This window comes from Alligator sinensis, unplaced genomic scaffold (assembly GCF_000455745.1).
Source record: "Alligator sinensis unplaced genomic scaffold, ASM45574v1 scaffold953_1, whole genome shotgun sequence".
Taxonomy (NCBI): domain Eukaryota; kingdom Metazoa; phylum Chordata; order Crocodylia; family Alligatoridae; genus Alligator; species Alligator sinensis.
Window position 1 is genome coordinate 759,121 of NW_005842365.1, and position 12,109 is coordinate 771,229.

The 12,109-nt window shown below is 49.2% G+C and overlaps 1 long non-coding RNA gene across 1 annotated transcript in view; it reads left to right on the forward strand.

Moving 5' to 3' along the window:
• Positions 1 to 11,839, forward strand: part of LOC102385531 — a 45,906-nt gene extending 34,067 nt beyond the window's left edge. Inside the window, exon 3 of the long non-coding RNA XR_324507.1 lies at positions 11,617 to 11,839. This is a non-coding gene — a long non-coding RNA (uncharacterized LOC102385531). The remainder of the gene's footprint in view (positions 1 to 11,616) is intronic.
• Positions 11,840 to 12,109: the final 270 nt, after the last annotated feature.

A 12,109-nucleotide genomic window follows, 5' to 3' on the forward strand; every position in this document is an offset into this window, starting at 1 on the left:
GCGCTGTAGAAAGACATGTGTGGGGGGGGGGGGGGGGAGACCCCCCAGCCAGGGACAGATCCCCATGGCTGAGAGCACCTTCCAGCCACAGGGCAGGGGTAGTTCCTCTGCATCCCCTCCTCTGGCCTTCTCTCTGGACCCTGGGGCCAGCTGCTGCCTGCTCTGGGGATTTCTTTGGTGAGCCTGTCTGGGAAGCATGAGAGCTGCTTAGCCCTGGCTGGAGCCAGGGGGCTCTGGTGCCTACTCCCTTCCCCCTGGGCATTGTGCCCCTGCAGCATGGGAATGTGCTGGCTCTGGCACTTGAGCAATACCCTGGCCTTGCTCTCAGGCCCTTGTGCTGCACCTGCCTGCCATCCCTAGCAGAGGCACCCTGTCAACATGACATCCTTCCTGGCCCTGTGGACCTCATCACAGGGCCCCAACCAGGGGGAAGAAGAGACCATGGACCTCATAGCAATATGGCATGATGCTGAAGTTCAGCCAGGGAATGTGGGTCAATGCCCATATATATGATCAGATGGTGGCCCACATGAGGGAGTGTGGGCATGACTGCTCTAGGAGTCAGTGCAGGTTAAAAACCAAGTCCCTGCATACTCAGTGGGTGAAAGTCACTGACAACAACAGGAAGTGTGGACTAGCCCACAGGAACATGCCCTGCATGAAGGAGCTGACCAGGTTCCTCCCTTTCTGGCCCCCCAACATGGGCAGCATGTTTAATCTATCACTGATGACTCCTGGATCCCCTTCTGTGGTTTAGCCCTGAAAAGAAGTCCCCAGAGGAGGGAATCTTGGGCCATCAGTGCCAGCAGCCAGCAAGCTCCCATCTATGACCTCCTAATCCAGTATGGAAAGCCCAAGCTGGCACCTGCACTGGCAACTGTGGCCACATAGTGAGAGTGGGGAGGACAGGTCAGGGAGAGCCTTACCCAATGCCAGATCCAGCTCCTACCCATAGGTGGCCACTGGTCATGTGGCCAAGCACTGGGCCTCTACCCCCCAGCACCCTGCAAGGAGCTGGAACACCTCCCCATCATCAGGTTCCAAGAGCAACTTCCAAGACCACCTGATACATTCAGCTAGAAAGCCCTGCACAGGCCGGAGGGCTTGGAGGGACAGGGGGCATCACAGCTACCCTTGATCATGCCACCTTACCCATCCACACTCAGCCTGCAGGGATGGCACTAGGGGACCCACAAAGGGAGTGACCCCGAATCTCCTTTCCAGCATGCCCATCCCATCCTTGCCCTACCTGGCTGGGATCCCCCCTGCCCGTGAAGTCCCATCCCCCCCCAGAACCCAGGGAAGTGGGAGACAGTGCAGAAATATATTGCATAGGAAGTACCCTCCCAACTACACAACCAGGGGCCTATCAGATGCAGAAAAAAAATATTTATAGTACTGGCAATCTCCTCTTTGCCTGTAGACATAAGGGAATTGTAGCATAGGCATAAGTACCTTGCTAGGGGGTGATGCATGTTGTAGGGAAGTGTGGGTTTGCCTGGGGCACCATTGAAGCTCAGAATCCTTGCCACTTTCTCAGCTGTACCTAGGGCACCATGACTATTACCAGCAGCCAGGTGTAGTGGATTGGCCACCCCTTGGTGCACTGAAACAGTTTTTTATCAGCATGCCTGGGGGACTTTCACCAGTGGCACACCTGGGGCACAAGCCACACATGGTGGGGGCCCTGCCTTGGGCCACCTTTCTGGACAGGCCCATTGAGAGTGGGAGGGGGGAGGCATCATCAGCTCTGAATTCCAGACAGGTGGAAGCCCAGCACCCCCCACCCCAGCTGGTGAAGTTCTGGACCCACAGGAGCAAAATTCCTGGCCTGCAGGAAGAGAAAGTGAAGAGTTTGCCAGGATCAGGAGTGACAGCTGTTGCCAGGAGCCAGCCCTGGCTTGGTCTGTGGAGGGGATTGGGAAAGCAAGCTGCTTGTGGCAAGCACCAAGTGGGCCATTTGTCCCCAAGCAGGAAGGAGGGATGGAGGGCTCATTCAGCAGCTGCCTCTGACAGGGAATGTCTGGTCAACTTTTCATGGTCCCTGAGCACCTGTGCATGCATGAACCCTAATTTGAGCCTGGGCAGAGCACAGTCCCTTGGTATAGTGCATCTCTAAAATGTTGTACGCTCTCACAAAGAGCCTCTTTTCCCTTGCTCTGCAGGTTTAGCAGCTGCTTGTGGCAAAGAGACACCAGCTACTACCCTGATTCAGCAACAGGGATGGTACCCTTGACAACTGGTGCCCTCCGCATGCATTGTCTCTGCCTCCTCCTGGACTGGCTGGTCACCATCTCAGAGGAGTGGCTTGCCAACTCACAGGCCTAGCACAAGGTGACAAAAGTGCATGAGTGGGAGAGGGAGGAGTGTGAGCACCAGATGGAGACATGCAAGCAGTGATGGCTAGAAAATGGTATTTAGAGGTTTGCTTTTGGGAACTGACTTGTAAGTAAAATAGATATTGTATTGGAACAATGGCAAAGGTTAACTGATTTCTAAATGCCAGGTACATGGGCAACAAACAGGATGAGCTGGCACTCATTCTGGCAGATGAGGAATTTGACCTCATTGGACTGGCAGAAATTTGGTTTGACAATACATATGACTGGGCACTGGATACTGAGGGCTACAGGCTCTATAGGAAGGACAGGGTTGGGAAGAAGGATGGAGGGGTGGCCCTCTATGTGAAAGAGCAGTATCCTTCCCTGCAGGTTATATATGATGGCAGGGAGAATTCACTTGAGACACTCTGTGTCAAGATACAAGGGGGCTCAGGAGAAGGGGACCCAATGGTGGGAATCTATTATAGGACTCCCTACCAAAAAGAGGAGAGTGACCAAGCATTCTACAGGGAACTGACTGAAGCACTCAGTACTACAGATTCAATTGGCATGGGTGATTTTAACTATCCTGACACCTGTTGGGAAGACTATTCAGGCAGCTCTAGAATATCAACCAACTTCTTGGCAACTACAGACAACTGTTTTTGACACAGGCTCTGGAGGGGCCAACTAGGAGTAAAGCTACTCTGGACTTGGTGATGACCAAAGGGGAAGATGTGGGAGGTAACCTGAAGATTTGAGGTGCTCTGGGTGACAGTGACACAATTTAATTAGATTCATCATCCACTGAAAGTCTGGGAATTCTACCAGCAGAACAGAAGTCCTAGACTTCAGATGGGCAGACTTTGGTAAACTCAGGAGTCTAGATGGTAAGGACCTTCACAACCAGCAACTGGATGACCTGGGAGCTCATGAAGGATGGCACTTCCTTAAGGAAGCCATTCTCACTGCTTAAAAAGAGGCCATTCCCACTTGGTCAAAAAGAGGTAAAGGGGTCAAAAGACCCACCTGGCTCAATAGACACTTTAGGGAACTTTTCAAAATTGAAAAAAGAAGCGTACATACAATGGAAAAAATGGTTCAGCATCCAGAGAAGAGTATGTTCATGCAGCCAGGGACTGCAGACATGAGACAAGGAAATCCAAGACATGCATGGAAATCAAGCTGACAACCAAAATTAAAGAGAGGAGAGCAACAAATCCATCTATAAGTAGATAGGTTGCAAGAAAAAAAATCAAGCCCTACTGTGGCACCCCTACTGAATAAGGAGGGGAAGTCTACAGTTGACCCCTGTGAAAAACCATAGCTCCTTAATATTTACTTTGCATCAGTATTCCTGAAACCAGGTGAGAACTTGTCACCTGCCCAGAGGCACAGATAATAGGGTGATGACAGCAGTCCACATAAAATCAGTCCTGAACAGGTGAGGGTAGTTTTAGATCATATGGACATTTTCAAGGCAGATGGGTCAAATTACCTGCATCCAAGAGTTCTGAAAGAACTGGCTCAGCTCATAGCAATGCCTCTGGTGAGGTTGTTCAAAGAGCTGTGGAACTCAGGAGTGGTTCTGAACGACTGGAAGAGTGTTAATGTGGTACCCATCCTTAAGAAAGGAACCAGGGATGATCCTGCTAACTATAGACTAGTCAGTCTGATTCAATCCTGGGGAAAAAAAAATATTTGAAAAAATTGTCAAGAAGTCCATCAACCACAAGCTCACAACTGGTGGGGTACTGAAACAACCAGCATGGCTTTGTTGAAGGGAGGTCATGCCTAAGAAACTTATGTCCTTTTATGACAAGGTAACTAACCAGGTGTACACAGGGCAGGAGATGGACATCATCTACCTAATTTCAGCAAGGCCTTTGATACTGTTTCCCATTAAATTCTCTCAATTAAGTTGGAGAGTATTGACCTAGACCAGGCTACAGTGAGGTCGGTTGGCAACTGGTTCACCAGCCAGTCCCAGAAAGTGGTAATACATGGGGTGGCCTCATCCTAGAGAGACATCTCCAGTGGTGTTCCCCAGAGATCAGTGCTTGGGCCTGTGCTCTTTAACAGCTTTATCAATGACCTGGATGAGGGAGTGAAAAGCACAATGATTAAGTTTGTGGACGATACCAAGCTGTGGGGAGAAGTGGGCACATCCAAGGACAGGAAGAAGATCCAGGGAGACCTTGACAGGCTGGTCCTATGGGCTTAATGCAATCAGATGAGGTTCAAGAGGGACAAGTGCCAGGGTCTTCATCTGGGTAGGAAGAACCCTCACCATATTGAGACGATGGGTGGCAGTCCATTGGCTGGAACTGCATCTGAAAAGGACCTGGGGGTGGCAATTGACCAGAAGATGAATATGAGCCACCAGTGTGATGAATTCGCCAACAGAGCAAATAGAACTCTGGCGTACATCAGCAGACATGTCACCAATAGATCCAGACAGGTGCTCCTCCCTCTCTATTCAGTGTTGATGAGGCCACAGCTGGCGTATTCTGTCCAGTTCTGGGCACTACAGTTCAAGAAGGATGTGGACAACCTCAAAAGGGTGCAGAGTAGAGCCACCCCTATGATCAAGAGGCCAGGGGATAGGCCTTATGAGAAGAGACTTCAGGATTGGGGTGTGTTCAGTCTGAGTAAAAGAAGGCTGAGGGGTGACTTGATAGCCGCCTACAAATATGTCAAGGGAGAACACCAGGATCTGGGAGAGCAACTTTTCAGAAAAGCATCCCTGGATGAACAAAGTCCAATGGGCACAAGCTAGTGAGGAAAAGGTGAGTTTAGAGATAAGGAAAAACTTCTTTTCCACATGGGTAACTAGAGTCTAGAACTCACTTCCAGCAGAGGTGGTGCAGTCGCCATCCCTGGCAGTGTTCAAGAGGAGGCTGGGCAAGCATCTTGCTGAGCTCATTTGAGCCCAAATGCCTCCTGCCCATGGCAGGGGACTGTACTTGATCATCTTACAGGTCCCTTATGGTCCTTCTTTGTATGATTCTATGATTAAAAGCCTGTTTGTGACAATTTCTTCAAGGCCCACTGTGTCTGCCACAGGCAAGCAGCAAGCAGACACACAGGGTGGGAAATTGAAGACATGTACCACACTGAACCATAACAGGAGATAAGAGACTCTGCCACATTGGCCAGATCACAGTGCCCAGCTGCAGAGTACTTGGGATTTCTGGTTTTGGGAACAGATCAAATTAGGAAAAGACTGGTAAAGCTCAAATTAAGATGTGTGCATGTGATAGGTTTGTGAAACAAAGGAATATGCTGACAGGACAGAACATGGACAGTATGATGGACACAAAGAGACCAATCAGCAGTGCCCAAAGATGAAGTCATCAGAAGAGAGAAAGAATCCAAAAGGAGGGATTTTAGAGCAGTAAAAGGTCCCGGAGAGGGGAACCTAAGGCTACTATGGACAGAAAGACAGACTGGGGTGGGGGTGGGCTTCAGTCTCCAACCTCCAGGCTGCTGACATCTGACATTCAAGAGAGAACCTCAGAGTGAAGCTTGTGTACTGGACAGACATACCTTGACTTTGTGAACCTTGGGACTGGTAGATATAGAACTGATTGCATTATTCTTATCTGCTATCATTGTGTATCAATATAATTAATCTATTATTGAATGGAGAGGTTGTGATCAGTCTGAGGGTTTGGGGTCCACCCAGAACAAAGTATCTGGCTCATAAATCCATTGACAACAATTAGCGACTACACTGGGCGGGGATGGTGACTCTGACTCAGGGACTGGGACCTGGTCCAGTGTCAACAATTGGGGGACTTGGACTCTAGACCTGGGGCTTCGGGGCAGTAACCTGACTGATCAGGGAATTTGTTGATACAGAGTGAACCTCTGTAGAGGGGTCAGCCTAGACTCAGTAGGGTAAGGCTGTGGAACTATGGGTGGAGACCTATTGGTAAGGTAAAGCCATATGATAGTTCCAACAAGGTTTGTAAGCTAAGTAACCAAGTCTGTTAGAATCTTTGTTTGTTGCACTGCTGACCAAGGTGACATTGTTTGTCTGGGTCAGGTGGAGTAGTGTACAGAGGTACATGTGCATTGGAAGCAGAAACAGCAACTTTGAGGAAGACAGGGTCACAACCTGATTCTGGGGTGTGCCTGAAGTCCGTGGTTTGGACAAAAGTAGAAGCAGTGGCCTGCTTGGGTTAAGTAACTAACCTCTGTGCTGGAGAGACTATGTGAATGAACAGAGAAAGAGTCCTTGGGACACTGAGGCATTTGTAAGTTGTTACAGAAGAGTGGCTGGCTTTTTCATAGATTTCATAGATTTCATAGACATCAGGGCTGGAAGGGACCTCGGAAGATCATTGAATCCAGCCCCCTGCCCAAAGGGCAGGAAGTCAGCTGGGGTCATAGGATCCCAGCAAGATAAGCATCCAGTTTGCTCTTGAAGGTGTTCAATGTAGGCGCTTGAACCACCTCTGGTGGCAGGCTGTTCCAGACCTTGGGGGCTCGGACAGTAAAGAAATTCTTCCTTAAGTCCAGCCTGAAACAGTCCTGTAGTAGTTTATGACCATTCGACCTAGTCGTCATCCCTTGGGGCACTCTGGTGAACAAATGTTCCCCCAGATACTGGTGGTCACCCCTGATAAACTTATAGGTGGCCATCAGATCACCCCTGAGCCTGCGCTTTTCCAGGCTAAAGAGCCCCAGGGCTCTCAGCCTGTCATCGTAGGGTCTGCTTCCCTGACCTCTGATCATGCGCGTGGCTCTTCTCTGGACTCTCTCAAGCTTCTCCACATCCTTTTTGAATTGTGGAGCCCAAAACTGGACGCAGTACTCCAGCTGTGGCCTCACCAAGGCCAAGTACAAGGGGAGAATGACGTCCCAGGATTTGCTTGAGAAGCATCTATGGATGCAAGCCAGCGTTTTGGTCGCTTTACTAGCTGCAGCATCGCACTGAGGGCTCATGTTCATCTTGTGGTCAGTGATGACCCCCAAGTCTCTTTCCTGCATAGTGCTAGCCAACATAGCACTGCCGAGCCTATAAGGATACTGCGGGTTTTTCAAATGGGCTCTTGCCATGCTGAAGCTCATCCAGAGATTCCCCTCCTAGCTCCTTGCAGAGGCTGCTTCTTCAGCAGTATTTTCTTCTTAGAGTGGCAAGTACTTCAAGGTGTGACTTGCCACAGATCTGCCCTCCTTTGGCTCCACCAAAGGTTTTTCTGTCAGGATATACTCCCCTAGCCTTCTCTTATCAAAGGGTGACCCACAAGGCAGGTGGGATCTAGGGTTTTCAGGTAGCCTATACTTGCCTTTCCCTGGGGTGGCAGCATGTGGCATTTTGTAAAGACTACCCTCCCACAAGTAGTTCCACCACATTAACCAGTCTCAGGAGAGTGTAGTTTTCAGGTCTTACCCAAGACAAATCTTCAGGCTTTTCTGCCCTGGTCATCTTCACCCCCCATGGGCAGTCTCTCATTTCTGGGCTCCCTAGCTCCTTCCTCAGGTTAGCTGATATCTCAGGCTCCTAGCTCTGGCAGTTAGCAGAGCTAAGGTTTCCTTCAAACTTCTGACCTCACTAGGGCCCCAAATATGCATTGTCAGGCCCCTTGGTCTTTCAGTGCTCTCCCCTTTGGGCTATGGTCTTCTGGACCCCTTCAGTCTCTAGACGTGTCCCTCAGACTTTGACCCCTCTCTGGGTCCTGGCCCCACTCCTGGGCCAGTGAGACTTTGGCACCTTGAAGCACTAACACTTGCCTTTCATGGACTGCAGACCTTTGGCTTTCTAGCCTCACCAATACCTGGCCCTTCTCAGATTGTCAGACCTCTCATCAGATTTCTCTCTCTCTCTCTTGGCTCCACTCTGAACCCCTGGACCCACTCTCTCCTGGCCCCTCCTAGGCCACAAGTCATTGACTCTGCTTCACACACCTCTTTTAGATTGTGAATCTCTGGTTTTCAATGCTCTCACAAACTTTGGCTGGGCCCTGCTCTTTGGTCTCCACTTTCAGTCCTTCTCTGGGCTCTGTGGGTCTGTTCTCTCAAGCTGTTTCATAGATATCTCAGTATATCTCTCTAGCAGTTCTCTGAAGTCCCCACACTCTCTTCTGGGTCTTAACATTCACTCTATGGGTCTCCCTTAACTTTTAGCCTTTCTTTCCCTTGACAGACCTTTATAACTGTGATGTCACTGCTTTAACCATATTATTTCTGGGTTGCAGGCTTCACAATCCATGCTCATTAGTGACAGTTTGTGACAGTTTCCTCAAAACGTACTGTGTCTGCCACAGGAAAGTAGTAATCAGACACACAGGGTGGAAAACTGAAGACATGTACCACAATGTTCCATAACATGAGATCAGGGACTCTGCCACATTGGGTAGATCACAGTGTCCAGCTTTAGAGCCCTTTCAACTTATGGTTTTGGGAGGCAGACCAAATTGGGAAAAGACCAGTAAAGCCCAAATTAGGATACATGCACGTGATGGGTCTGTGAAACAAAGGAATATGCTGACAGGACAGAACGTGGGCAGTTTGACAACCACAGGGAATTCAGTCAGTTATGCCCAAAGACGAAGAGTCATCAGAGGACAGAAAGAATAAAAAAGGAGGGATTTTAGAGAAGCAAAGGGTGCCTGAGAGGAAAACTTGAGGCCACTATGGACAGAGGGCACACAACCATCCCATCCCATCCACCACCCTAGGGTGGAGGAGGTGGTGGGCCTCAGCCTCTGACCTCCAGGCTGCTGACATTTGACATTCCAGAGAGAATCTCAGAATGAAGTTCGCATACTGTCCAGATGTACCCTGACTCTATGAACCCTGGGACTGGTAGCTATAGAATTGGTTGCATTATTATTATCTGTTATCACCGTGCATCAATAAAATTTGCATATTATCTAAAGGACAACTCATGTTTGGTCTGAGGATTTTGAGTCCTCCAGGAACAAAGTATCTGGGTCATAAATCCAGTGCCAACAAGTGGGTGGCCTGCAAACTGCAGAGGGATTGGCAGGAACAGATTTACTGTGTCTAGCACTTGGAGCTCAAGGAGAAGAACTAACTTTCAGGAGAAGTGGTGCTGGCTCCTACCCTGGGGGTCTTTAAGAGGAGGCTAGATGAACACCTTGCTGGGGTCGTTTGACCCCAGTGCCCTTTCCCCACCTCTTTCCTGCCATGGCAGGAGTTCGGACTTGATGATCTGCTCAGGTCCCTTCTGACCCTACCAATTATGAAACTATGAAACTATGAGAGACATGTTTCCCTCTTCAAATGGATGGTGGATGGCCAGAAATGGCAGGCCTTGGTGGTTGCCAAGGTGGTGGATGTCCAGGTGGCTCAGGCAGTGGTGGCCACGGAGGAAGATTACCAGGTGCTTGACTATATCCTGGTCCTGGCTCCTTCCTTCATGCCATCCATTACTCAGACACCAGTTCCATCTCTTCCTGCCACCTGGCAGCCACCCATTGGCCAGCCCCTGGCCCCAGCCATGCCTTCTGCCTGGCAGCCACCCACAGCCAAGCCACCAGCCCTGGACCTGGTCTCTGGCTAATGGGCATAAGAGAAGGTCCTGTGCCAGGTGCAGTGGCCAGGGCACCCTACCTCTGCTCCCATGCTACTTCCCCCAACATCTAGGCCCCCACCTTGGCTGGGGACCCTGGTACCTCTCCCACCATGTGGCATCTGTGCTGAAAATGGCCCTGGCCAAGGCCAGCCCCATAAAGGAGGAGGGGGAGCAGACTGGCCAGCAAGGGAAGACTGGCCCTTACCCTTGGCCAAGCCCCCAGCCACCATCCTCACCATGGTGTTCAAACCCATGGTGGTGCTAAGAGAGGCCAGGGTTCCAGGCACTTCTCTCTAAGTTCTATACCATAGGCACCACCAGCCCACTATTCCCTACTCACATACACCAACTGCACTGCAGTACAGACTTTCACAAGGAAGAGGGTGGTTTTTTTTCCTTCTTTTTCTTTCTTTCTTTTTTTTTTTGTGTGGTGAGCATTGATGTTTGGGGAGATGTTGTGGGGAGGGGGATAAGGAGAGAATAAGCTGTTGGGGAGAGCAGGATGGGGGAGTGTACTGTTGGAGAGGTGGGGGTGGGATGGTCTGTGCTGTGTTGGAGGGAAATAAAGCTTGTTGAATGGAAACTAAAGTTTGTTGAATGGAACTGTCTGTGTGTAGTATTGGGAGAGTATTGTGGGCCTGGGGCCTGCGGGGAGTGGCCTAGGCACCCTATTGTGTGTGGTGGGAGAGAAGGTGTCCTACAGGTTCCTCATAGACATGCTGCCCTGTCTGCCACTGCAGGGAGCTGGGGAGGTGGGGAGAATCCATGGTGCACTTGCTGTACCCTGATGATTCCTGAAACAAGATGTTACGCTCCTATAACAATCTCTTGTAGGCTCTTCACTGTTCCTAGAGAGGCAGTAGCGGGGGAGGGGGGACACCAAGTTTCACCCTCACTTTCCAATCATGAATTCTCTGCCACTGCCTGAGCAGGTGTCTGGTAACGTACCCTGTCTCTTTCTGTGCCCTCTGCTGCCTCTGTTCTCCTAGGCACACAGGATCCTGAAGTATCTGCCTCAGTAAAAACACACAACTGCTCTTGTAACCATCTACACAGAAGACTGTAACTGTTAATTAATACATTTCTATACTTCTTATAACCTTCTATTCAGTATACAACCTCTGTTTCCACACTTTAAAGTCCACTTGCCTTAAGTCACACAATATATCTTAAAATCCATGGTCATCAACCACACAACACCTAAATTTTGTCTTCTAACCCTCGGGTACAGCTATAGCCAAGGATTAGTGGTAGGAACGTAGGTCCTAAACTCCCCCCCTATTTTCATGGGTAATCTACAGCTGAGAGACTTCTATAAACTTATTTCTATAAACTTGTTTCTAACTCATGTCTTCTTTCTCCTAACAAAAACATCTCTGAATCTCCTAATTGGTGATAATCCAACTTCTCCCATAAGCTTGAGGAATTCTACAGCCCAAATTGTGCACATGAAAAGAATAATAAACATGGAACTTCCTCTGTATCCCCCCCCTTTCACAATTCTCCACAACTTAAAGGTTACACAAATTGCCAATTGTTCAAATCAGAAGCAAGACCTTACGAGGAAGTTTAAGGCACCACCCAGGAAGGATAAGGCAAGATGCTGCATTTATTAAGCATGCAGTTGTTTGGGTTTTTTGCTACAATGTGTAAAGGGTCTTATATCACCCTTAACCTTTCCAGTTGATACAAAAACTCACCTGCCGCAACTTTGATGGTAAGTATTCTGGTTTTTATTTATTACAGGGTTTTGTACAGACTTTCCTTGATGGGAGGATATTCATCATGGCACAGGGCAGAAGATTTTTACGAATGTGAAAAACACATGATGGAAAAGTTGGAACTCCACCATCCCCTGCACCCCAACCTCACGCCACCTGACACCCAGGATTCCTTTTCAGGTCAGGGTGTTAATGCAAAATAAAACAGTCCAAAAACACTGAGCAATCAAAATAAAGTCCAGACCAAAATATAAGCATATAAAATAAAGTCCTGTTTTAACCACTGTCTGTGGCTCTTCTTATGTTTAGATCTATATTGCTATTTTTTTTCCTGCATCCCAGTAATTGCCACCAGGCTGCCACACTCTCTGGCTAGCATCCTGTATGTCTCTTATCCAACTGTATGGCTCCTATTGGCTGCTAGCTTCAACTGTTGCCCACAGGCTCATCCCTCCTTCATCCCCTTCCTCCCTGGAATTCTTCACACCCTGCTTCCTGGATGTTCTTCACACTTCTGT